Below are 26,000 nucleotides of genomic sequence, written 5' to 3' on the forward strand. Positions count from 1 at the left end.
TTCTAAGGTTGTCTCAGAAGCACAACCAGGCTGGGGAAGGACTGAGCCTGAAGCTGCAAATGTAGGTAGAGAAAGTTGAGCATGCGCATCAGATCTCTGGACTTCCCAGGCAGGGGAAGCAATGGGCTTGGCCATAGGAGGAGTAGAGGGTGGGGTCTGGAGAGGAGGGGAGGGACCAGAGCAATTTGAATCAGACTTGATTTTGAACTCAGGCCTGGATTCCTCTTCCCCCACTTTGCCTCCAGGTGCTAGGGGATTAAAAGCTTCTAGAGGGTGGGTCATTGCCTCCAGGCATGCAAAATTAGAGCAACAATTAGTGTTAGAACTGGGAAAAGCTGCGGGAATCTCTTCAGGTTTCTCTGAAAAAGCATGGTTGGGAGAGGGAGAGATATTTCCTTGTGTGAGTAAGTTGCTGGCTCTTTTAACAAAAATAAAAAGAAAAATAGAAAATCCACAAAAACAAAGCATTAACATGATCTTATCTCCCATTTGTCTGGTTAAACAGACTAAAATCAAAAATAGGCTAATTAGGGAGTTTAAAAGGTCCATTCGAAAAAATTTAAAGGGAAAACACAGCCAGTACGCCAGTACTTAGCAGTTAAAGGGAGAGGGAGGGGAAATTTCTTACCCAACCAGAAGATCAGAAGACAGGTTTAGCTTTCCTCTTCGTGGTCAGCCATCTGTTAAGGGCTAAAATTCTAGCTAGTCTGTCTAAAATATCTATGAGTGGTCGCCAATAAATTATAAGCTTTAGCAAGAGTTAGACTTTTAAGCATTTATTAAGGAGAATAAGAGTTTGGTAAAGAGAGAGAGAAAGGCCTAGATTCCTATCTATTAAAGGGAGAGCACATTTCTAGCTCCCTTCTCCGCCAGCGTCCTCAGGAAAGAGAGTCCCGAGACTCCGCGCCAGTCTCTTCCTTCCTCCTCCCACTAGTCCGCGTCACTTCCTGATACCAAAGACAAGACTCCTGGTCTTGCCCTCAAAGACCTTCGCTTCATGGGCAGAACTCTTCTACAGTTAGTATCCAGCAGGTGGCGTTATTCCAATCGTTACATTATTAAAGAAACATCAAAGTCTTTTCCAAAACATTTCTAATTGTAGCACTGAAGGCCCTTCCTCTACTTATACCCATCTCACCATTTCCATATGTTACTAGAAGTTTTCATGAGTAACTAAAAAAATGATCATCTAGAAGGAAATCTTAGAGTCATGCACGTCGAGGATCTCAGCTAGTCCATGGGGCACAAGGATTTCACAAGTCCAGTGTTTAAAATCTTTCCAATTTGATGAAATCTGTCAGAGTTTGCATTCCACTAACATGGTCCTGGTATATTATTAGAGAAGGATTCAGAATTTGTCAATGTCCTGTTCAACATGCTTAGTTGTTACTTATTATCATCTCAAATTTTAATTATCATAGTATTTGAATTATAATAGTATTTGAGCCCTCTTAAAAAACTTTACTATTCTTCCTTGGGGATAGCTCCTGGTCACATTAGATAATGTTTATTATCATAAGAATTAATTCATATTAATAAACTAGACTTTAGTCAAAATATTATTTTAAAGCAAAATAACTGAAAGCATAAAACAAACAAAATTACAAAATAATTCATTATATTGCATTACATTTTATTATAAAATATTATCAAAACAAGAAGCCATCGAGAATTCTTTTTGAAATTCTATGTTTTAGTAAATCTAGATTACTTGGGTGCTTCCAAAACATGACTCATTGTGTTCTATCCTACATAGTTCCCTGCACCTAGAACACCTTTCCCCATGCTCTAATATCAAACAGCATTCTATTAATGCTTCAAGGCCCAGGTGACATGTCAAGAAATCAATTAAGTTGACCTGTTTCCCTGTATTTAGAAATGATTTATCCCTGTAATGGCCTCTCATAGTACCTTGTGAGAGACTTTATTAGGCAGTTAGCACATCTAATTTTATATTGGAGTTATGCATGTACATTTCACAAATCTATAATGAGGAACTGGCATAAATACAGAGGGATGTTGATGCAATAGTATTAGAGAATAGCATTGAAATATAATGGAAATGGGGGCAGCTAGGTGGTGCAGTGGATAAGGCACCAACCCTGGAGTCAGGAGGACCTGAGTTCAAATCTGACCTCAGACACTTGACACTTATTAGCTGTGTGACTTAACCCCCATTGCCCTGCAAAAAAAGAAAGAAAGGAAGGAAGGAAGGAAGGAAGGAAGGAAGGAAGGAAGGAAGGAAGGAAGGAAGGAAGGAAGGAAGGAAGGAAGGAAGGAAGGAAGGAAGGGAGGAAGAAAGAAAAAGAAAAAAGAAAAAGAAAATAAATATAATGGAAATGATTTGGAGAGTCTTTGGAATCCCATGTGTAAACATTCTGTAATTGACTTAATTCTAGTGGGTAACATACTCTTTGATTTGGATTCAGTGGTAGATCCAGAATCAAAGTTTCCTTCAAAAAGGCATTAGTCAGCATTGGGCTATCTTTTGGTCAGAATACTTCCTCTCTTCATTTGACTCTTTGACTGAAGGTGTGAGGTGAGAAATCATACCTTAAGGGGAGAAGACTTAAATCCTCTCCCTCCAAGGCCATTGGGTAGTCTTATAAATATGGACCTTGGTTTGTGGCCTACCTTTGTGTTTGTTCATTTTAGGTAAAGAGAGTTGGGGGTAATGATCATGTGAATTTTAATAGCTCAGGGGGTAGCTAGAGCACCAGCTCTGAATTCAGGAGGACCTGAGTTCAAATTAGGCCTCAGACACTTGACTAGCTGAGTGACCCTGGGCAAGTCACCCAATTACCTCACCAAAAAAAAAACAAAAAACAAAAAAAACTCAGGAGAATTACCTACCTAAGAGACTGGGAGCCTCTGAAAGTTGAAGAGTCTCTCCACACATAGCAAGTCTTTGGCCCCATTCTCCCAGACTCAAGTTGACTAATTTTCCCCTTCAGGAATCTAGGGATATCCTTTTCTATTGTCATTAGATCAAGCACCAGTTTTTCTAGGTGTGTTATTCCTACTGTTTAACTGTTATTAACTTGCATTTAACCTCAGTTCCATTTTAATAAATTAACATAACAGCCTTTTTTTTTTCTTTTTTGGAGACTAGGTCACTCTATCTTGACCAGGCAGAAAAAACAGTAGCCATTTGTGGCCTTAAATTCACTGCTTAATAGCAGAGAAGCTTTAGTCTGTTCTGTTTCCCATGGGGGTTGGTTCATTCCTCCTTATGTAATCTAGCGGCCATCACCATATTGATGCCAAACTTAATAAAACAACCCAGTTGACTTTAGGCCTTCTGGAGCTCAGAACTTCTGAACTAAATTGATTCACTGATCTGTCTTCTCTAATTGTGAGAATTTCACACATATATAACCACAAGTGGTGTCAGTTAACTTTTACAAAGGGATATTTACTTCAAAGACATAATATGAAAACAAATACAATTTTTTTTCTACCTCGGACTCTGAGGGGAATAGATTCAAAGAACAATTTCTACCTATCATTGGTTTCGCCAAGTTGAAACCTAAGTACAGCTGCCAGATGTGTCCTCATCTCAGCTGCCATTGTGCAGGGTCTCAATCATTTTTCCTTGCCCTTCAGGGGTGGCTGCCAAACCTGACATGTGCAAGACAGGTAGACAATGGGATTCTTGAATTCACAGGTTCAAATAGCTCACTCTGACTTTTAAAAATCCACATAGTCATAAGTCCCAACTACCTTTAACTAAAATGAAAGAATACAAGCATGAAGATAGTCAAAGATTCAAGGCCTATTACCATGGAACTACATGCTGTCCTTGGAGGAATGGACCCTTATAGCATTATGTCTCTCCAGATGCCTCTACAAAAGGGTCATACCAATAGCAGAAGTACAACCAAAAGATAGGCTTTGGATGATAATGCCCTTTAAAAACATACATTCCATCACTGAATCCAATCAAATAGGCTTCTATCCACAATATAATTAGCAGATTAGAGCTAATTATAGAATGTCAATGAATGTTTAAAAGTCTTTCTGGGGAAATTCCATTATCCATCATCGTGACTGTGCTGGAAGTAGACTCTGTCAGGCTTTCTTATACATGGGGAATTGTATAAGCAGCTGTCCATGTATTTGCCAGTCCACTGTTACATTCATTATTAGACTGTAAACTCTTTGGGATAAGAGATTCCTTTTTATATATCTTCTTATCCCCCATAGTATCTATAAGAGTGTTTATATACTACATATGCTTCATAAACATACTTTGGAATTACTGACTGATTAACTCTTAAAATTGGATGGGACATGAGAATATAACAGAAAGACTAGTAGGTTGTATAATTATACAAATGGAGTTCGTTTTATTTTTGAGTAGGCATAATATCACAAAATTTGTAATACTTTTCTTTCCTATTAGCTTGAAAATCATCTGCAAGTGAATAGTGAATAACCATATCACAATTAGGCATAAAAAGAGATTTATGAAGAGAAAATCAAGCACGATAAACTTAATAGCTTTTTGGGAGACAGAATTACAAGATTGTAGATAGAGTATATTTGATGTCATTTTATTTGAATTTCATTAATGCATTTGATACAGAGTTTTATAAGATTTAAGCTGTAAAATTAATTCAAATTGGCTACATTGTGAATAGAGACATGTGTACAAAGAACTATACCAAAAGACCCCAAAACATAATAGTAATAGATCTCACTATCTGGTCAGGGGTGGGTTGTTCCAGGGATGAGTTTGTATCAGTTTTCATTACAAGCAAATTAATGACTTGGAGGAAAGATGTTTTATTTTTTATTACTCTTTTTTAAAAATTATAAAAGTATTTTATTATTTTCCAGTTACATGTAAAGATAGTTTTCAACATTTGTTTTTATAAGATTTCTAGTTTCAAATTTTTCTCCCTCCCCAAGACAGCAAGCAATCTAATATAGGTTATATATATATGTGTGTGTGTGTGTGTGTGTGTGTGTGTGTGTGTGTGTGTGTGTGTGTGTGTATAATAACACTAAACATATTTCTGCATTAGTCATGTTATAAGAGAAGAATCAGAGCAAAAAGGAAAAATCCCAAAAAAGAAAAACAACAGCACCAAAGACAAAAGAAATAGTATGGTTCAATCTGCATCCATATTCCACAGTTCTTTTTTTCTGGATTTGGAGAGTTTTTTCCATCACAAGTCCTTTGGAACTATCTCGTACCATTGTATTGCTGAGAAGAATCAAATCTATCGAAGTTGATCAACACATAATGTTAATGATACTGTGTACAATGTTCTCCTGGTTCTGCTCATCTCACTCATCATCAGTTCATGCAAGTCCTTCCAGGTTTCTCTGAAATCTGCCTGCTCATCACTTTTTTACAACACAACAGAATTCCATTACATTCATATGGGCAATCCCTCAATTTCCAATTCCTAGCCACCACCAAAGAGCAGCTATAAATATTTTTGTACATGTGGGTCCTTTTCCCTTTTTTATGATCTCTTTGGGAAAAAGACCCAAAAGTGGTATTGCTGGGTCAAAGGGTATGCACAGCTTTATAGCCCTTTGGGAATAATTCCAAATTGCTCTTCAAAATGGTTGGACCAGTTCACAGCTCTACCAACAATGCATTAGTGTTCCAATTTTTCCACAGCTTCTCCAACATTTATTGCTTTCCTTTTTTTGTCATATTAACCAATCTGATAGGTGTCAGGTAGTACCTCAGAGTTGATTTAATTTGCATTTCTCTAATCAATAGTGATTTAGAGTATTTTTTCATATGGCAATAGATAGCTTTGATTTCTTCATCAGAAAACTGACTATTCATATCCTTTGACCATTTCTCAATTGGGGAATGACTTGCATTCTTATAAATTTGATTTAGTTCCCAATATATTTTAGAAATGAGGCCTTTATCAGAAGTATTGACTATAAAAATTATACTTATAATTACAGATTGTTTTTCCATAGATAGGTAGATAGATGATAGTTACATAGATACATAGATGATAGATACATAGATACATAGTTATATAGATACATAGATGATAGATAGATACATAGATACATAGATACATAGATGATAGATACGTGGATAGAGATAAATAAATATATATGGCATGTGTAAATATATTACATGCATGTATTGTATTTATATATACATATATACATTTATATATGAGACATCAAATATATATACATCATATGAGACACATATATGAGATCATATATATCTCTACATATGCATTATATATGACATATCTAAGTATTTCTCTCTATATAGCTATATATCTCTCTATTTCCATATGTGTGTATGTATATGTGTGTGTGTATCTGTATATATGTGTGTATACATATACACATATGACATCAAATGCAGATAGTCCCTCTGAGGATCTCTTGTGGTTGATTCCTCTTTTCTGTGTCTGACTGCTGACAAAACTTCATTGTAGCATATGCTGGTCATTGTTTACCTTTGTCCTCAATTGGGTAAACAGGATTACCTGTGAATGAGAAATAGACAAGGAGACATAGATTAACCATTTATTAAACACTTACTATGTGCCATGCACTGTGATAAGTACTGAAGAATAATGGCAAGTTTCCTATAAGAAATCCACCAAGGAGGTAAGTGTAATATGGATCTTGTGCCTACAGTGAAACCTATGTTCATACTTGTAGTGATGTAATAATATTGGGAACTGGGAGAATTAGGAATTAATCAACAAGCTTTTCTTAAGTGTCTTCTGTATACTGAAACCATGACAGTTGCTAGGGATATAAATCCAGCAAATAAAATACTCCTGTACTATATTGATCTCACCATATATGACAGTGTTCCCTTGCTTGCCTAGAAAACTTAGTTTCTTCAAGAACTCAATATCTGAGGAAGTTTTTTCCTTGTTTTTCCTTCCTTCCTTTACTTCTTTCCTTCCATATTTCTTTTCTCTTTCCTTCCTTTTCTTCTTTCCTTCCTTTTCTTCCTCTTTCCTCCTTTCCCATCTTCCTTCTTTTGTTTTCCTTCCTTTCTTCCTCTCTTCCTTCTTCCTTTCTTTCTTCTCTTTAGTTCCTTTCTTCCCCCTTTCTCCCTCTCTCACTTCTCTTCTTTTAATTTCTTTCCTTCTTCCTTCTTTCCTTCCTGTCCTTCCTTCCCTCTTATTTTGCTTCTTTCTTTTTCTTTCTTCCTTGCTTTTTTCTTTTTCTTTGTTCATTGCTTCTTTCTCTTTTTCCTTCTTTCTTTCTCTCTCTTTCTTTCTTTCCTTCCTTCCTTCCTTCTTTTCTCATGTATGTCTCCCTCAACAGTTCACTCTCTTGCTTGAAAATTTAGAAAATTCTAAAATCTCAAGAAACTCACACAATAGCATCATTGTTCTTTTCCCACAATATTTTATCTATGTTTCAGGAACACCTAAGAAATACTCAACTAAGAAATTTGTCATAATTCAGCAGTATTCCACAAACCAGTAGTGCTTTGAGTTCATGTACATTCATATCAAGGTCTCCCCTCAAACCACAATATACAGCACAATAGTACAATGCTTACTAGACCCATAGCCTGCTGTATCTTTCTAAGGTATCCTACGTAGACACAGCAAGTATAATTCAGAAGTATATGCTTTGGGAAAGGCAGTGAGCTCTTGAACTCATTACATGGTTGCTCCAAAAAACATCCAAATAAGGTCATAGGAAAATGCCCGGAGCAGCAAAACTCATAGAACAATGTGCTGAAATCATCTTCTAATCAAGAACGGCTTGAAAGGTCAGAAGGAGGGAGCTGCTGTGCTGATACGGGAGTCGAGCCCAACCCCAAAGTCACCCTGACACAGATCCAGTCCCAGGAAGGCCTCACCAGAGAAGGAGACCCCCAGAGCCTGTGAATCATCTGAAGCACCAGTGTCATCTGGAACTAAGCTCACAGTCTGGTGAGAGGGCTGAGCCCTGGGCAGGGGAGAGACTACAGGGGTCTATGCTGGTGCTAAGGCAGAACTTAGATTTTACACCCCTGTTGAGAACCAGGAGGTAGGCTCCAGAAGCTGTGGCCCAGGTTGGGGAAGGGCACAGGCTCATCAGAGCTAACAACCACAACACACAAAGCTGGTTGATTAGCAAGTTGGTCTGGGGTCATCTAGGACCAGGGAACAGGCCAGGTGAGTGAAGAACCTGATCCTCCTTAAATCATACCACCTAGGACTTATTAATCTTGGGATACTACAGCCTGGAAACAGTGCCCCACTTTAAGGAGCTAAAAGTCAAGTAAAAGAAAGGCAAGATGAGCTGACAGAGAAAGGTGAGGACCATAGAAAATTTCTTCAGTGACAAGGAAGACTGAGGGGCACCCTCAGAGGAAGATGTCAACATCAGGGCCCCTATATCTAAAGCTTCCAAGAAAAATATGATTTGGTCTCAGGCCATAGAGGTGCTCAAAAAGGACTTTGAAGATAAAGTTAGAGAGGTAGAGGAAAAAATGGAAACAGAAATGAGGGGGATGCAGGAAAGACATGAGAAAAAAGTCAACAGCTTGAAAAGCTAAATTGGCCAAATGGAAAAGGAGGTACAAAAGCTCTCTGATGAGAATAATTGCCTAAAAATGAGGATTGAACAAAAGGAAGCCAGTGACTTTATGAGAAACCAAGACACAATAAAGCAAATCCAAATGAATAAAAAAATAGGGGGCAATGTGAAATATCTTCTGGGGAAAACTGCTGACTCGGAAAATAGGTCCAGGAGAGATAATTTGAAAATTATTGGTCGACCTGAAATCCATGATCAAGGAAAGAGCTTAGACATCATTTTCCAAGATATTCTCAGGGAAAATTGCCCTGAAATTCTAGAAGAAGCAGCTAAAATAGAAATTGAAAGAATCCACTGATCACCTTCAGAAAGAGATCCCAAAAGGAAAACTCCTAGGAATATTATAGCCAAATTTTAGAGCTCTCAGGTCAAGGAGAAAATATTGCAAGCTTCCAAAAAGAAGGAATGCAAGTACTGTGGAGCCCCAGACAGGATAGCACAAGATCTAGCAGCTTCTACATTAAAGGACTGTGGGGCATGGAATATGATATTCCAGAGGACAAAGGAAATGGGATTACAACCAAGAATCACCTACCCAGCAAAACTCAGCATAATCTTTCAGTGGAAAAAATGGGACTTTAATGAAGAAGAAGACTTTCAGATATTTGTGATGAAAAGACCTGAACTGAATGGCAAATTTGACTTTCAAATACAAGACCCTAGAGAACCATAAAAAATTGGAGCTGGGGGACATACCTGGGGTCGTACAATGGGTGACTGTCTTGTGTCTGAGCCCGGGTTTTGGCTGGGATTGCCCTAGGTCCAGGGGTGATGCTTTGTCCACTGTGTCACCTAGCTAGGTGATAACATCTTTAGGGTTAAATTGAGGGGTGAAGGGAATGCACTGGGGGAGGGAAAAGGACAGAGGTGAAAATCTTACATGAAAGAAACAGGAAAAGGCTTATGGAGTGGGCAAAGAGATGGGAGAGGAGAAGGGCAGTAAATGAATTTTATACTCATCAGAAAAGGCTCAAAGACCTTAAACTCATCAGAGCTGCCTCAAGGAGGAACTAACAGACACAACCAACTGGGTGGAGTAATCTATTTAATCTGGACAGTAAATGAGCCTAACACTCATCAGAATTGGCTCAAAGATCTCAATCTCATTAGAATTGTCTCAAGGAGGGAATAAGGTACACCCTCAATTGGGTGGAGTAATCTCTCTAACCCTGCAGGAAAATAGGAGGGGAAGGGGATAAAGAGAGAGGGGCAAAAGAAGGAAGAGTAGAGTGGGGGAGGGAACAGACAGAAGCAAATCCCTTTTGAAGAGTGATAGGATGAAAGAAGATGGATAATAGAATAAATATCATGGGGAAGGGAATAGGGTGGAAGGAAAACAGTTAACAATAGTAATCATGGGGGCAGCTAGATGGAGCAGTGGATAGAGCACCGGCCCTGGAGTCAGGAGTACCTGAGTTCAAATCCAGCCTCAGACACTTAACACTTACTAGCTGTGTGACCCTAGGCAAGTCACTTAACCCCAATTGCCCCACTTAAAAACAAAACAAAACAAAACAATAGTAATCATGAAAAAGAGAAAAGGGGGGGAAGTTGTACAAAAAATATTTATAGCAACTCTTGGTGGAGGCTAAGAATTGAGAATCAAGGGAATGTCCATTAATTGAGGAATGATGGAAAAAGCTGTGCTATATGATTGTAGTGGAATGGTCTTGTGCTACAGGAAATGACAAACAGGATGATCCAAGAAAAAACATGGAAAGACTAATGAACATTGATGTATACTGAAGTGAGCAGAGCTGAGAGGACATTGTGCATAGTGACAGCAGTATTGTTCAATGAGCAATTGTGAATGACTTAACTACTCTCAGAAATGCCATGATCCAAGACAATCCCAAGGAACTAATGAGGAAGCTTACTATCTGCCCCCATAGAAAGAACTGATAAAAAGGACACTTATGGATTTTACATATATAACCTGGTTGTGATCTTGTGGAGGGGGGAGGAAAGGGAGGGAGAGAGAAAAATTTGGAACTCTAAATCTTATGAAAATGAATGTTGAAAAATATCCTTACATGTAACTGGAAAAAATAAAATAAATGTTTGTTGCTAAAAAAAAAAAGTATATGCTTCTACAGCCAATATCAGAAATCCCCTTAAAAAACCATGCTTGTGTCAGATTCCATAATGTGAGGCCCCAGTGTAGTTTGGGGAAATTTTTCTTGACTTATCTCTAACCTAGGAAACTTAGCAAAAGCATCCATTATATTTCCCAATATACTGAGAATGATTCCCCATTTGCAAGCAGGTGGCTCATAATATTATAGAAAAATATTTTAAGGAAAGGAAGAAAATACAAAAAAGACTCTGGCATGATCAAACATTAATCCTAAAGATTTATTCATATCTCCAGAATGTCTTATAGACATGGATATGAGAACTTATCTTGGCAAAATCTCTCCAGGTACTCTGTCACCATAAGCCTTTTCTCTTGCTCCATGCCTTTGGGCTAAGGGTATGTGTGATAATACCAGGACATGGATCAAGGTCAAAGAAAGTAGGCCATATGTAAAAGACAGTTCACAAACAGGTCCTTATAATTTTTTTTTTACTTTCTTGAGCTACCCCCACCAGTTTGACAGCTTTTCAGAAAAAGGGCTATGGAAGAGTGGCTGAATAGTCTAGAGGAGAACACTGGGAATAGAAGGTAGATGCAAGTAGCTATTTCCACACATGGGATGTTTGCAAGTTGAATATTCATAACTTGAACTGTCACTGAATATTCCATCATGAAAGTGCCACTTTTTTTCTTCAAAAAGAAACACTAATTATTCTGTTTCATTTGATTCTAACTTAGGTGTTTTGAGTTTTGTCTCAATTTATTGTAAGGATGAAACAAATCGATGCAATTTTCAGTTCTAGGGGAAACAGTCAGTGAAATGTTTACAATGCTCTCTCTTTTCACTGAAAATGAATGTTCTCCTTCTTGGTGGTTATACTTACGCATCCGTCTTCTCAGAGACAGCACCCAGTAGAGTCTTGTACCAGTATTGACTTGGCAACAAAGATTTAGTGGCTGTCTGTCAAGCAAGGTCTGATGGAGGGGTGGGGTAACATGCATGATGGAGTGAACAGCAACAGACAGTGTCACAGGGGCCAATTGAAATGAAATTAACATATTGCTGAATGTTACCTACAAGTTGAAGCACATTGATCTGTATTCATATAAATTTAGATTTTCTTTTCTTTTCACACTGAAGGTAGACTAAGATGACTATGTTGAGGTCCTCAATATTTCTAACAAGTAACAGAAAAATCTCCTTCACAATAAACCAAAGTGAAACATCATACATTGTCAAGTTCTGGTTTTCAACAGGAAAGGCCACATGTTCAATCAACATGTTCAAGCCATGATCCATGGTAGATATTACTGAGATATTTGGAAACTTCAATACAGTGAGACTATTGAAAATAATCTTTGGGAATATGCAATCTTTTTGCATGTCCAGCTTGCACTTTTGATGTATAAATCAGTGGAATTATAGAAATTTAAAAGATTAATAAGAAATAGTAGCACAAAAGTTTGTTTGTTTGCTTGTTTGTTTTTTTAAGAAATGGCCCTGGGCAACTAGGTGGCACAGTGGATAAAGCACGAGCCCTAGATCCAGGAGGATCTGAGTTCAAATCCGGCCTCAGACACTTGACATTTACTAGCTGTGTGACCCTGGGTAAGTCACTTAGCCCTCATTGCCTCGCAAAAACAAAACAAAACAAAACAAAAAAATCTCATCTCAGACACTTACTAGCTGTGTGACCCTATGCAAGACACTTAACTCCAATTGTTTTTTAAAATATCCAGAGCCATCTCCAGTCATCCTGATAAAGGACCCTAACTGCCAAGAACATATTTTATGACAAATTATTCTCCACTAAAGTCCTTCTATGATGTCTCATCATGGAAATCCCTGTTTCTTAAATGCTATGATACTGAAGCACCAATTCTAATAGGTTCTAAGTTGGAAAAACACCTAATATGTTTTCAGTGACAGACTATACTTTTGATACAAGGATCCAGTCAAACAATAAGCATTTATTAAACACATCTGTGTTCCAGAAAGGATAGGACCTCATCACCAGCAGATGAATGATGAATGTGATAATTTTTTTAAGTCACAGAAACTTATGAAATAAAAAACTACAAATAGTTCATAGTAACTGTACAATAAATGAATGAATGATCATTTGTTAAGCACTTACTATGTATAAATAATATTAGCCCCCTTCTAATTTGGCAATGATCATAGTAGAGTGATAGAAAATGGGATAAAAGGTCTGAGAATTACAACTTTTAGACCAACTACAAATGTTCATTTTATGACTGATACTCCAAAATGTGGGAGCAGCTAGGTTGCACAATAGGTAGAGTGCCAGCCTGAAGTCAAGAAGACTCATCTTCCTGAGTTCAAGTCTGGCCTCAGACACATACTAGCTGTGTGGCCCTGGGCAAGTCACTTAACCCTGTTTGCCTCAGTTTCTACATCTGTAAAATAAGCTAGAGAAGGAAATGGCAAACCATTCCAGTTTGACAAGAAAATCCCAAATTGGATCATGAAGAGTCAGACATGACTGAAAAATGACTGAACAACAACAGTTCTAAAATATGAAAGGCAGAACAGCATAGGACAAAGAGAAATAGTTTCAAAGCTACAAAGACCAATCATCAAATCTTACCTTTCATGCATGCTGACTGCATGACCCTTAGCAAGTGACCTAACCTCTCCCTGTTCTAGGCAGCCTTCTACAAATATAAGTTGCAAAGAAAGTCTCTACCTGCAATCTCAGAAGAAGTTTTTTTTAATCCAGGAGTTCCACATACCACTGAGGGTTCACCATATAAATGAAAACTTCATTTTTTTTTTACTATCCCTATCCTAAAACTAGGTTTTTCATTCAATGGCAAAATAATTGAAATATATGATAAGAAATCTTGATGGATGAAGAATACTCTGTAGCATATAGTTGGATAGCCTATCCTTGGAGCTAATCCAATAAACAATTGCTTGTTGTACAATATGTTGTACATACAACTTATTTATTTGTTTGTTTGTTTGGTTTTTAGTGAGGCAATTGGGGTTAAGTGACTTGCTCCGGGTCAAGCAGCTAGTAAGTGTTAAGTGTCTGAGGCCGGATTTGAACTCAGGTACTACTGACTCCAGGGCTGGTGCTCTATCCACTGTGTCACCTAGCTGCCCCCATACATACATCTTAGAGAGCCACTGAAGTTAAACAATGTTTTAAATCCAGTATTGAACCAAAGGTGATGGATAGGTTTGATTGCACTTAAGAAATTGTGTAGTCATGCCCCAGTGATGCCAAGCTGCTCTCTGACATGAAGCCCTAAGCCAATTTATTATCAATGACTATTATTAATTCCAATTATTATCATTGGTTATTAATGTCAATATGCTCTTGATGATGTTAAGACTAATGATCATTTGACACCATGATCTTCCAAGAATTAGAATTATTATTGATCCAACAAGCAAAAGAGAGAAGCATAGTAGATGTGAAATCAACAAATTAAGTCGGTAGGCATTTGCTAAGCATTTATTTTATGAAGAAAAGAAAAAAATACTCCTGCTATCAAGGATTTAGCTCACATTCTAATTTCAGAGACCATATAAAAACAACTATGTACAAATAAGATATGTGTAGGATAAATTGGAGATAATCACAGAAAGAAGGCATTAAGGGGCAATATACAAGAAAGGCAGGATTTGAAGGAAGCCAAGGAAGATAGGAGGCAAAATGAGAAAAGGTAAGGGAAGAGAAGAGAATAAGCATTTGTATAGTGTCTACTATGTGCCAAGCACTATGCTAAATGCTTTGCAAATATTATCTCATTTCCTCCTCAACCAGCCATCCAGGAAGGTGTCATTATTATCCACATTTTATAGTTGAGGAAATGGAATCAAACAAAGGTTAAATGACTTGCTTAGGGCGATATAGCTAGTAAATATCTGAGGCCAGATTGATCTTAAGTCTTCCTTACTCTAGGTCCAGCATTATATCCATTGCATCACCTAGCTACATAGGGGAAAATGCACTTCTGGTGTTGGAGAAATAAAAAAGAGGTTGGTATCTCTAGATTGAAGGAAGAGTAAGTTGTTATAACCTAATAGAGGATTTTATATTGATTCTTCAAGTTCATAGGGAGCTATTGGAGTTTATTGAATGTGTATGGGTGTAGGACAGGGCAAGAGAGGAGCATGGTGGGTGTGTGACATGGCCAGATCTGTGCTTTAAGATCAGTTTGGCACCCGAAAGGACAGTGGACTAAAGTGGGATAGATTTAAGTCCGGGAGAACAATAAGAAGGCTATCACAGTAGTTCAGGCTTAAGATGATAAGGGACCACACACCAGGGTAGTAACAGTGTCAGAGGAGATATTAAGACACACGTAAGAGATGTTATGAAGGTAGAATCAAGAGGACTTGTCAAATGATTGGATGTTAGGGGATGGTGAAAGAGAGTGGGTAGTTGAGGATAACACCTAGGTTGTGAATAGGAATAATAGGAAATAATAACAGGAAGGTTAGGAAGAGGGGAGAGTTTGAGGGAAAAAGATAGTGAGTTCAGTTTTGGATATATTGAGTTTAAGATGTTGAGGGGACAACCAGTTTAAGATGTTCAATAGGCAGTTGAAGATGTGAGAAGAGAGGTCAGGAAAGAAACAAGGCCTTGATAAATAGATCTGAAAATCTTCTGTGTACAGTTGGTCATTGAATCTACAGGAGCTAATGACACTACCAAGTGAGGAAGTATAGAGGGAGAAAAGGTAGCCAGCACAGAGACTTAGTGTGTAGAGGCTTCAGCAGTTGTGTGTATGTGAAGATAAAATCTGCTGGGAAGGTGCCAGGATGAGTTTTAAATGCTTGTTCACATTGACAAAGGAAGGCAAGCAACAGCTCTCACTGCTTTATCAATACAGGAGTTGATATTATAGTATTGTCAGGAATGGGTATGACTACTGTAGTTTGTATCCCTGGACAGGCATCCATAGCAAAATGAATAAGATGCTCTTGCTATTTTGATACTGTGGGGGCTAAATTTAATATAGGGAGAGTTAATTGAGTGGCTCACTGTATACTGGGGTCCTGGAAATAATGAGGGACCTCTAGGTCCAAAGCTCCTTCCCCTCTGAACTGCCTTTTTAGATATTTCTCCCAGGCCAATAAGAAAGGAGCCTAACAGCCTGTTTTCCACAAATGAATCAGGTTTTATTAATGGGAATAAAATAAACAGCAAAGGTGAAATTAATAAAAATCAAAGACAAGGGAATCAGGAAAAAGAAACATCGATAATCCTCCTAACTCTAACCTAAATCTATACAATCCCCAAACTCGCTTCTAGTTCAGCTAATTCAAAAGATCATGTTAACTTGCCACCTGGGGACCATTGCTTCAATGGAAAAAAGTCAGGGCCCACAGAACAAAAGCTGCTAAGAAAGAACCTCTTTTTCATCTCCTGCTGCAGCTTGCGCCACCAGAAAGAAAGTCATTCCGGAAGAGACTGAGCTTCCCTCAGTGAGTGTTTCCTATCCCTCCCCCAAAAGGGGAGGTCCTTTAAATTTACTGTGGAGAGTGGTTTCTCCTGTTGACATCAGTAGCATATGTCACTCAGGGCAGGCCAGGTGTGGCCCATCCCAATCAGTATGCCAAATTCCAATAATCTTACCACAATACTCAAGAAGTCACAACTTATAACTAATAGAACTGCTCCTCAAACCCTTGAATAGCTCCAGAGTGTTAGGTGATGGAAGAGTAGATTTCAGAGTGCTGAAAAGACTCTTGAATCTTGGCTTTCGAAACATCCCCCATTGATTTCAGTTGAGACTGAGGGCTACAGTCATGCATCGTGATCTCTAAGTAAATGATGGTTCATCGCAAATTCACTATTATGGAACAAGGGAAAGTTCATAGGAGACTACATGAATAGTGGCACAAGTGATGGAAATAGAGTCAGAAGACAGAACAAGATTTTTTGAGAAAGATAATAAGCTTCATTTGAGGCAAGTTGAGTTTGCTGTGCCAACAGAATATATAGGATGTTCAATACATGGTTTGTGAATGTATATCTGGAACCTCAGACACAAGTCAGAGCTGAAGATAAAGATCAGTGAGTTGGTTGATAAGAAACCATTGAAACCATAAGAAGTTTTGAGTATACAACCACTAGGTCTATTTCTAAAGATGATTAGGAAAAAGGAAAAATAACATATCTTCTAAAATATTTATAGCAGCTCTCTTTGTGGTAGCCAAGAAGTAGAAATTGCAGGGATGCCAATCGACTGGGGAATGACTAAACAAGTTGTGGCATAAGATTGTGATGGAATACTACTGTGTTATAAGAAATGATGAGCTCAATGATCTTAAAAATACATGGAAAGATTTGCAAGAAATGAAGAGCAAAATGAGTAGAAACAAGAAAAGATTGTATACAGTAACAATGATATTGTTTTGGTGTGTGTGTGTGTGTGTGTGTGTGTGTGTGTGTTTGCAGGGCAATGAGGGTTAAGTAACTTGCCCAGGGTCACACAGCAAGTAAGTGTCAAGTGTCTGAGGTCAAATTTGAACTCAGGTACTCCCGAATCCAGGACCAATGCTTTATCCACTGCGCCACCTAGCTGCCCCCAGTAATATTGTTTTAAGAACAACTTTGAGCAAATAAGCTATTTTGACTATTATAAATACTCAAATTAGCTATAAGGAATATATTAAGACTGATGCTACCTGCTTCTAGAGAAAGAACTGATAAACAGAAGGGGCAGCTAGTTGGTGCAGTGGATAGAGCACTGGCCTTGAAGTTGTGAGGATATGAATTCAAATCTCACTTCTTCAGACACTTCGTACCTGTGTGACCCTGGACAAGTCACTTAACCCCAATTGCCTTAAAAAAAACATCCAGAGCCATCTCCAGTCATTGTGATATATATCTTACCATTGGACCCAAATAGCTCTGGAGGAAAGAGTGAGGTTCGTTACTTAGCACAGCTATCTGTCACTTAAATCTAATTCACTGAAAATCATAACATCACCCTGACATCATTGTCCTCTTTGAAAACAAAGGACAAACAACAACTGATAAATAGAAGTATGTAAAGATTAATTTTACACTGACATACACACACACACACACATATATACATATACATGTTTGTGTGGCCATCTTTAGAGCAGAATGGAGAAAAAAAGAAAAAAATTAATTTAATTTACATGATAATTTTATTGTATATTTAAAAGATTTGAAGTTTCATGTACAATTGTCTTTTTTATTAAACTTATGGAAATGCTTGTTTTATTTTGTAAATTAAAAATAAAATAAAATTTAAAAAAATAATTTTTGAGTTTGTTAAGAGAAAAGAAAGCCAAGGACAAAACTTTGGGTATCATTTGTTTTAAGCCACAAGGAAGAAAATAATGAGACAGTGAAGGAAACTGAAAAGAAGGAGTTAAATAGATAATAGGACAACCAGAAAAATGTGTTGTCATAGGAGATAGGGGAGGAGAGAGTATCCATTAGGAAATGGAGATCATCAACATCAAATATGACAAAGGTCAAGGAGAATGAGGATGTTAAAAGGAAGGGCTAATTAATTGGCAAAAGCAATATATCTAGTCAGTCGTGTGGATTGAGAGCATTAAATGGAGAAAACTATTGAACTATGAGTGCATTAGTTCACGTTTCATTGAATTTTGAAGATGACAGGTGTCTTAAAGATCCTGGATGCTCCGTAACAAGAATGTGTTTCTTACTGCCCTTTACCTTTTCAAATCCCTAACTCAGTTGAGGCTCAGTTCAGGTGCTGCCCTGGTACAGGAAGACTTTCTTCTTGCCCATTGTTAATGCCTTCGCAACCCCTTGGAAATTGCTTTGGTTTTGCCTTGCAAACATTTTGTATATATTGTAGGGGCCCCTTCTACCTGCTTCTTAGCTCCCTTTTATGTGTTGTCTTCCCCCCATTAAAACATAAGAGGGCAGGGACTGTTTCATTTCTGTCTCTACATCTAGAACACAGCGACATGCATAGTAGGTATTTAATAAATGCTTATTGATTCAAATGCCATTGAACTTCCTCATTTTGCAGATAAGGATAATGGGTTCAGAATCATTAGCTGGCCACATCACCACTGGTAAAAAAGATGAGTTGAATTAGTTGCCCTGCCGACAGTGTCACAAAAAGGACAGCATGTTGCCATTGGGTAACTTAGCAACAGCTGAAAGATGCAGAGATGAGCAGCCTTGGTACTGAGTCTGAGAGAATTAATTTAGTCTACATTAAAGTGATGCCTGAAATACCAGTCGATTGATTCAAACCAATTCATTGGATTTTTTATTTAATATTATCTACATACATTGACAGATTTTTTTTTTCTCCTTTCATTTTTCAGCTACCTCAAGGAAATAGAGTTTGGTGGGCATTTGATCATCTTGTACATCAGATCAGATGTAATAAAACAACACATAACCCCTTCGCTAAACTGACTATATAAAATGTTGACTTCCTGCAACATTTAATCAGGCAATGCTGATTAATAATAATAATTAATAATAAACAATAATATTTTCCCCTTAATAGCTCTGGCAGATAGATGCTTTTATTATTCCATTTTATAGATGTGGAAACTGAGGTTAAGTGACTTGTCTAGGGTCACATAACTAGTAAGTGTGTGAGATTGGATCTGATTCCTGATTTCAGATCTGATTTTCCACTGCAGCACCTAACATCGATTTGGTTAGAAGCCTAAAAGTGGTAAAGGAAGAGACAAAAATGAAAAAAAATGAAATTCCCTGCTAGACAGATGAACCATCATTCTCATCATTCAAATGCTACTCTGTTCTCATGTTACTCGAGATCTTCAGAAGACATTAAGTTTTATTACTCCTGTCTTTGTTCCTGACTCTGATCTTGCATACGTCAGTATCAGCTACCGGTCACTTTGAAGAGGCCTCCATTGCTAGAGCTTCTTCCTGCAAATGGTGACTTTCTGCCTCTATTCTCCATTGGAGTAAGTTCCTAGGGCATCTATGTTACTTCTCCTGCTCAAGTTTCTTCTCCCTCTCCCCTTTCCACTTGTTTTTTTATTTACCTATATTTGTTGTCTTTCCCCATTAAAATGTAAGCTCTTTGGGGCTAGTGATCATCTTTCTTTTTGCTTGTATTTGTATTCCTAGTGCTTACTTACTGCAGTGCCTGTTACATGATAGCCACTTAATAAATTCTCTCTCTCCCCATCCCCCTCCTCCTCCCCTTCTCTTTCCTCTCCTTCTCCCTCTTTCTCTCCTTCCCTCCCTCCCTCCCTCCTTGGTGTGCCTATTACATGATTCTTGGGGCAGCTAGATGGCATAGAAGATATAGAGTCCTGGCCTTGAGTCAACAAGACCTGAGTTCAAATATAGCCTCAGACACTTACTATCTTTGTGACCCTAAGCAGGACACTTAACCCTAGTTGCCTTAGTTTCTTCACCTGTACAATGAGCTGGAGAAGGAAATGGCAAACCATTCCATTTTCTCTGGCAAGAAAACCTCAAATGGGGATCACAAAGAGTCAGACGTGACTGAAATAGCTGAACAACAAATACGATGGTGCTGGGAAGGGAACTAGCTCTACCCACCCTCTATCACTTTTGCAGTTAGCCTTCCTCCTCCAAATAAGGACCTCTTCCGATTTTTCTTCTACTTACTATATGAAGTAGTAATTCTTGGGTTCACAGTTTATACTCTCCACAGAATTTCACAAATCATTGTTGCTTTAATCTACTTTCCCACTTAAGGAAAAAAAAATTCTCAATCTGTCCCTGCAGTCTTCTAGAAGCTATTCTCATTTTAACCTCATACCCTACTGCCTGGTGTTAAGTTATCTAATCAACTACCAAAAGTGCTGACAGGAATAATCCTTCCAACTTTGGAGAAACTCCAATTGCTTACCAGCATTTTAGCAGCACTTCTCTGAACCCTAATCTTTCCCGGAAGTTTTGTTACAAGCTCCCATCCTTCTCTCAGCTAGTTGAGACCCCATATGGCTTCCCTTTCAGTACAGTGCTTCCTTATATGAACCTCTGATGGGATCACAAACAATTGGGTCTGTGTGGGAGCTAAGAGGCATGAGGGTAGAGGGTTTAGGGAGACAGAACTCACTTCTTTGCAGTAGGTCATGGGATAAGGCACTTCTTAAAGAGCTTTAGCTTTCTTACATATTCCAGGCAGCCAGCACCAGTGACTGTAACAGCTGCCAAGGACAATCCATCTTCAGAGGAACACTTACCAGTACAATCTTTGTATGAACAACCTTATAGGGTTTTCCTTTCTACCTTTCAAACAAAATACACTTGACAGAATCAATTTATCCTACACATAGACGTCATTCTATATCATTTATTGCCACTGTTATTTTAGAATAGAGATGATTTCTTCAAAGGAGACAGGGCAGAAGAGTGAGATAAAAGATGGGAAACATGGGATGGATTAAAGCTATTGTTAATAATAAAATGATGGATTATACTGTCTGAAAGAACATGGAATGATAAATAGCTCATATATAGTAGCATGTGCTGAACAGAAACCTAAAGTTGTCAACAACTATGTTTCTTAGGCTACTTCCCATGTTGCTTTAGCTCCAACTTTGTCAGAGCACAGCCAAAATACACTAATTGTGGGATGTTAACTACTGATGGGATTTCTCATTGTGGCCTGGCATGCTAATGGAGTTGTTCCCATCTCAGACTACAAAATTCTTCAGGAGGTCACTACAAAAAAATTCCATAGATGGAAGTAGAACCAAACACACACAGATGGAATACAGAACCATCTAAGTGGTAGAGTCTGAGGGGTATGGGGAGCAGCCTCAGATACACAAGGGATAAAGTGCTTGTGTGCCCTAGGGAAGCAATGAAAACAGTACCTTCTCCCTTCAACTATATCCACAGAAGAGAGCAAAACCAAGAGAACATTGTGCACAGAGACAGCAATATTGTTTGATGAAGAGCTTTGAAAGACTTAAATATTCTCAACAATACAATGATCCAAGACAATCCCAAAGACTAACAATGAAAGATACTATCCACCTCCAAAGATGAAACACAGACTGAAGAATGCTATTTTTCACCTTCTTTCATTTTTTCTTTTATTCACGTTTTCTTATACAAAATGACTAATATGGTAATGTTTTGCATAATCACACATTTATAACCTATATCTGATTGCTTGCCACCTGGGGTGGATGGGGGTCGGAGGGCGGGAAGGAGGAATAAAAATTGGAACCCAAAACTATAAATGAAAATGTTTATTACTTTAAAAAAAACACAAAAACAAAAATATCCACAGAAAGTATTTTGAATCTTCACAATAACCCATGAGCCTTGAATTATCAACTAGTGTACTCTGTGGAGTGGACTTTATTACATTAATATGTGTATAATATATATTCATATATATGTGATATTGTATGCATATACAATTAGGGATGTGTATATGTATACATATAATGAGAGGCTATGCAATCTAGTGGAGAGATAAATGACCTCTGAATCAGGAGAATCTGGGCTCAAGTCCTACCTTTGATACATATTGTCTGCATCACCCTGGACAAGGGAAAATCTCAGTGCTCTAGGCAATTCCTCAAGACTATAAATTGTAGATGTTGTTATTCAGTTGTTTTAGTTATGTTTGATTCCTTGTGATCCCAGTTGAGGTTTCCTTGGTAAAGGTACTAGAGTGGTTTGCCATTTCCTTCTTTATTTCATTTTACAGATGAGGAAACTGAAACAAGTAGGGTTAAGTGAGAAGGTTTCAGCCTACATTGGTAGGAGGAGTTTCATTATTCAGTACTTTTTTAAACAAACTAAATCAAAGTCCTGTTCCTATTAAAAAAAAATAATAGAAGGCATATTGAAGAGCTGACCTCTAAATCAGGAACACCTGTGTTTAAGTACAGACTCCGTTATTACTGGCTATGTGACTCTGAGCAACTCACTTAACCTCCCAATGCTTCAGGACACTCTCTCTGACTAAAATATTAGAAGCAGTTTCTTACCTGCATTGGTAATAGATTCCTCATAAAGAATGATTTATAATAATGAAATAATAGGTTCAACAAAAAATAATGTGTTTAATAATTAATTATTAGGAATAATAATTAATGTGGTTTTAAGTATGCCTCCTTATATTCCCCAGTGTTTTGTACCACAGGTAATACACTAATTTACCTAAATTTAATCCAGGATTTTCAGCCATGTCATCAAATAGGGTAAAACTCTACCTAAGTGGTTGATCCCACCTAATGGCATAGATTTGAATTTTCTTTTATAAAGCTAGATCTCTTTACATCAAGGTTAACTTCAAAATCAAGTGCCTCTGGGAATGGACTACACTTTAAGCTGTTATCAGTCCTTGATATCTTCTTGGAATGAAGAAGCTGTGAGACTTTTGTAAGTGGGGATGATAGGAATATGAATGGGAGGAAACGGTGCCCCAAAAGATTGAGGCTAGTGGATCTTACTTTTTCTCACATTTGCACAATCTCTCACAGAGTTTGAAAAGAGGCATTCATCAAGTAAATAGGAAAAGCATTTTCCCTTTCTATGAAGGGAGAAGACAAATAAAAATGTAGTGGATATTTTTTGTATATACTCCATTTCTGAATATCTTGGGCTTCATTTCCAAGTTTATACTTTATGTATATAGTATCTCCTTTCCTCTGTCACTGGGGGAACATATATAGACTAATCTGGTACAAGAAAAGGACAGGAGGAGGCAGTTGTCATTGATTGATATATAAATCTATTTATTTGTTCATTTATTTATTTACCAATTGATTGATTTTTTTTTCTGGTGAGGCAATTGGGGTCAAGTGACTTGCCCAGGGTCACACAGCTAGTAAGTGTCAAGTGTCTGAGGCCAGATTTGAATTCAGGTCCTCCTGAATCCAAGGCCAGTGCTCTATCCACTGCACCATCTAGCTGCCCCCCAATTGATTGATTTTTACTGACAACTAACTTTACCTCTAGATTTATAAACATTACAAGAAGAAAAGAAAAAAACCTCACAGACTGCTCCTGCCTTACTCACTGCACCATGGAGATGAACCCAGTTTCTCAAAGTCTAGACCAGCACATCCCAGCCTTCGGACAGTTCTACCATGTTGGAAAGGCTTTATCTGACGTTCTAGTTATAGACTATAGCTATGTCTGTTTTCTGAAAACAGGGATAACTAAATAAGAAGAGACCTTACCAGTAGGTTGGCTACTTAGTGAAAAAAATGCTATAGTCATAGAAGGACATGGAAGAAAGAAACATACTACAGAATCTTCTTCCTTCCCATGTTGTAGTGATTGTAGCAGAGTGCTAAAATTGATCGAGTATAGAAGGCTAAGAATTTATTAGTTTTTAGATGTTGAGTGGACATTAACATAACTGTTGAGTACTCTAAATGTAAGATCCTACTCCAATGAACTGTGAATCATGTCAACTGTCATATTCTCACTACAAATAAAGCCCAAAGAAACAAGGAAGATACAGATAAATAGTTACTAGTTTTATGACCTTGGGAAAGTCACTTGCCCTTTGCCTCAGTTTCCTCATTTGTAAAATGAAAGTATTGGACTTAATGAATTCTAAGGTCCCTTTCAGCTCTAAGTCTATGATACTATGAAATAAAGAAATAGAATTGGTATAATCATGTGTCCAATGGTAAGATACATCTTTTCATGGGATACTTGTTTGCCTTGCATTGCAGTGCTCATCATAACCATTTGCAAAAAGATTATCATTAAGATATTTGCAATGTATATGCCATAACCATTGCAGAGGCGGAAGAAGTAGAAAAAAATATACAAAGAACTCAATAACACCTCACAAATTAAATAAAGATATATTTTAATCTTTAGTGGGCACAGGTGAGAAGTAATTTTGGTAAAGATTGTCTGAGTGAAAAATGAGAGTGTCCAAAAGTCTGGGAATATTTTCTTCAAGAAGAGAAATAACATCACACACAGAAAAAGGAAATTGATTATACTTTAACTGACAAGCATCAACTCTCTATCAATTTTGGTAATTTCTGAATCAGCTATCTCTATTTCCCATCTTTCTAGGCAAAATATATAATATTAATGACAAATTTTTAAAAAATGAACAAAGACTTTCCAACCTGGTCCTGGGCAGGATGGCTCCCGCAAAGAAAGGTGAAGAGAAAAAGAAGGGATGCTCTGCCATCAATGAGGTGGTGACCAGAGAATACACCATCGACATTCACAAGTGGATTCATGGAGTAGGCTTCAAAAAGCAAGCTTCTCAGGCTCTCAAGGAAATCCAAAAATTTGCCATGAAAGAAATAAGAACTCCAGATGTAGGCATTGACACTAGACTCAACAAAGCTGTTTGGGCCAAAGGAATAAGGAATGTTCTGTACCGTATCTGAGTACATTTGTCCAGGAAATGCAATGAGGATGAAGATTAACCAAACAAGCTGTATACCTTGGTTACTTATGTGCCTGTCACCACTTTCAAAAGCTTACAGACATTCAATGTGGATGAAAACTAAATTGAACTTCATTTAAATAAAATTACAAAATGTCAAAAAATAAATTTAAAAAATGAACAAAGATGATAAGAAAACATGGTACACAAAGCCAATTCCAACTTGTACAAATTAGACTGTAATGCTAAAATAGGTAAAATGACAAAAGAACAAATATCAGTACCATCACCATATTATGAGGAAGTTTAATCAATGTAAATAAATCACAACAATGAGGAGAATCAAAAGAACCTAGAAACCAATTGTATCAGCAAACACTTAATATAATTGCCAAAAGGTATATGGAAGCCAAGGATGATGCCGGTTTAGAATAAAAACTTGTTTGTAAAATTTTAAGAAGCAGAATTAAGGAAGTTAAGGAGCATTTTTTTAAAACTGGACGTGTGATTTCATTGGTATAAGAAGGTCTCAGTGAGTAAATTTGATAGTCTGCCTACTAAGACAAACCTACAGATTATATGAACACAATTACAAATCACTTTTTAACAGAAATAAAGACATCTAAACAATAGGGAAAAATAATTATTTCTTATGGGTAGGCTGAGCCAATATATAAATGACAATTCTGCCAAAATTAATTTACTTCTTCGGTTCCATACCAACTAAACTACCAAAAAATTTCATTATACAGCTAGAAAATATAGTAATAATTCATCTGGAAGAACAAAAGGTTGAGAATGTCATGGGAGGATTATGGACCCTGGTCACCCCAACAATTCTCTGGAGGGTTCAAGGAACTTTTTCCTTGAAATCTCAGGGGTTTTCCCTTGAAATCAAGTAGGCCTCTCCTTGAACACAATCAAGGATACACACATGCACCTAACGGAGATAAGCGGCACTGAGCATGCTCCAGGACCATCACCCTACTTTCCAGTCATCCTAAGCATCTGG

The 26,000-nt window shown here is 37.5% G+C and overlaps 1 pseudogene; it reads left to right on the forward strand.

Moving 5' to 3' along the window:
• Positions 1–24,725: 24,725 nt before the first annotated feature.
• LOC122750901 lies at positions 24,726–25,112 on the forward strand (annotated as a pseudogene).
• The last annotated feature ends 888 nt before the right edge of the window (positions 25,113–26,000 follow it).

The sequence above is a fragment of the Dromiciops gliroides genome, chromosome 3 (genome assembly GCF_019393635.1).
Source record: "Dromiciops gliroides isolate mDroGli1 chromosome 3, mDroGli1.pri, whole genome shotgun sequence".
Taxonomy (NCBI): Eukaryota; Metazoa; Chordata; class Mammalia; order Microbiotheria; family Microbiotheriidae; genus Dromiciops; species Dromiciops gliroides.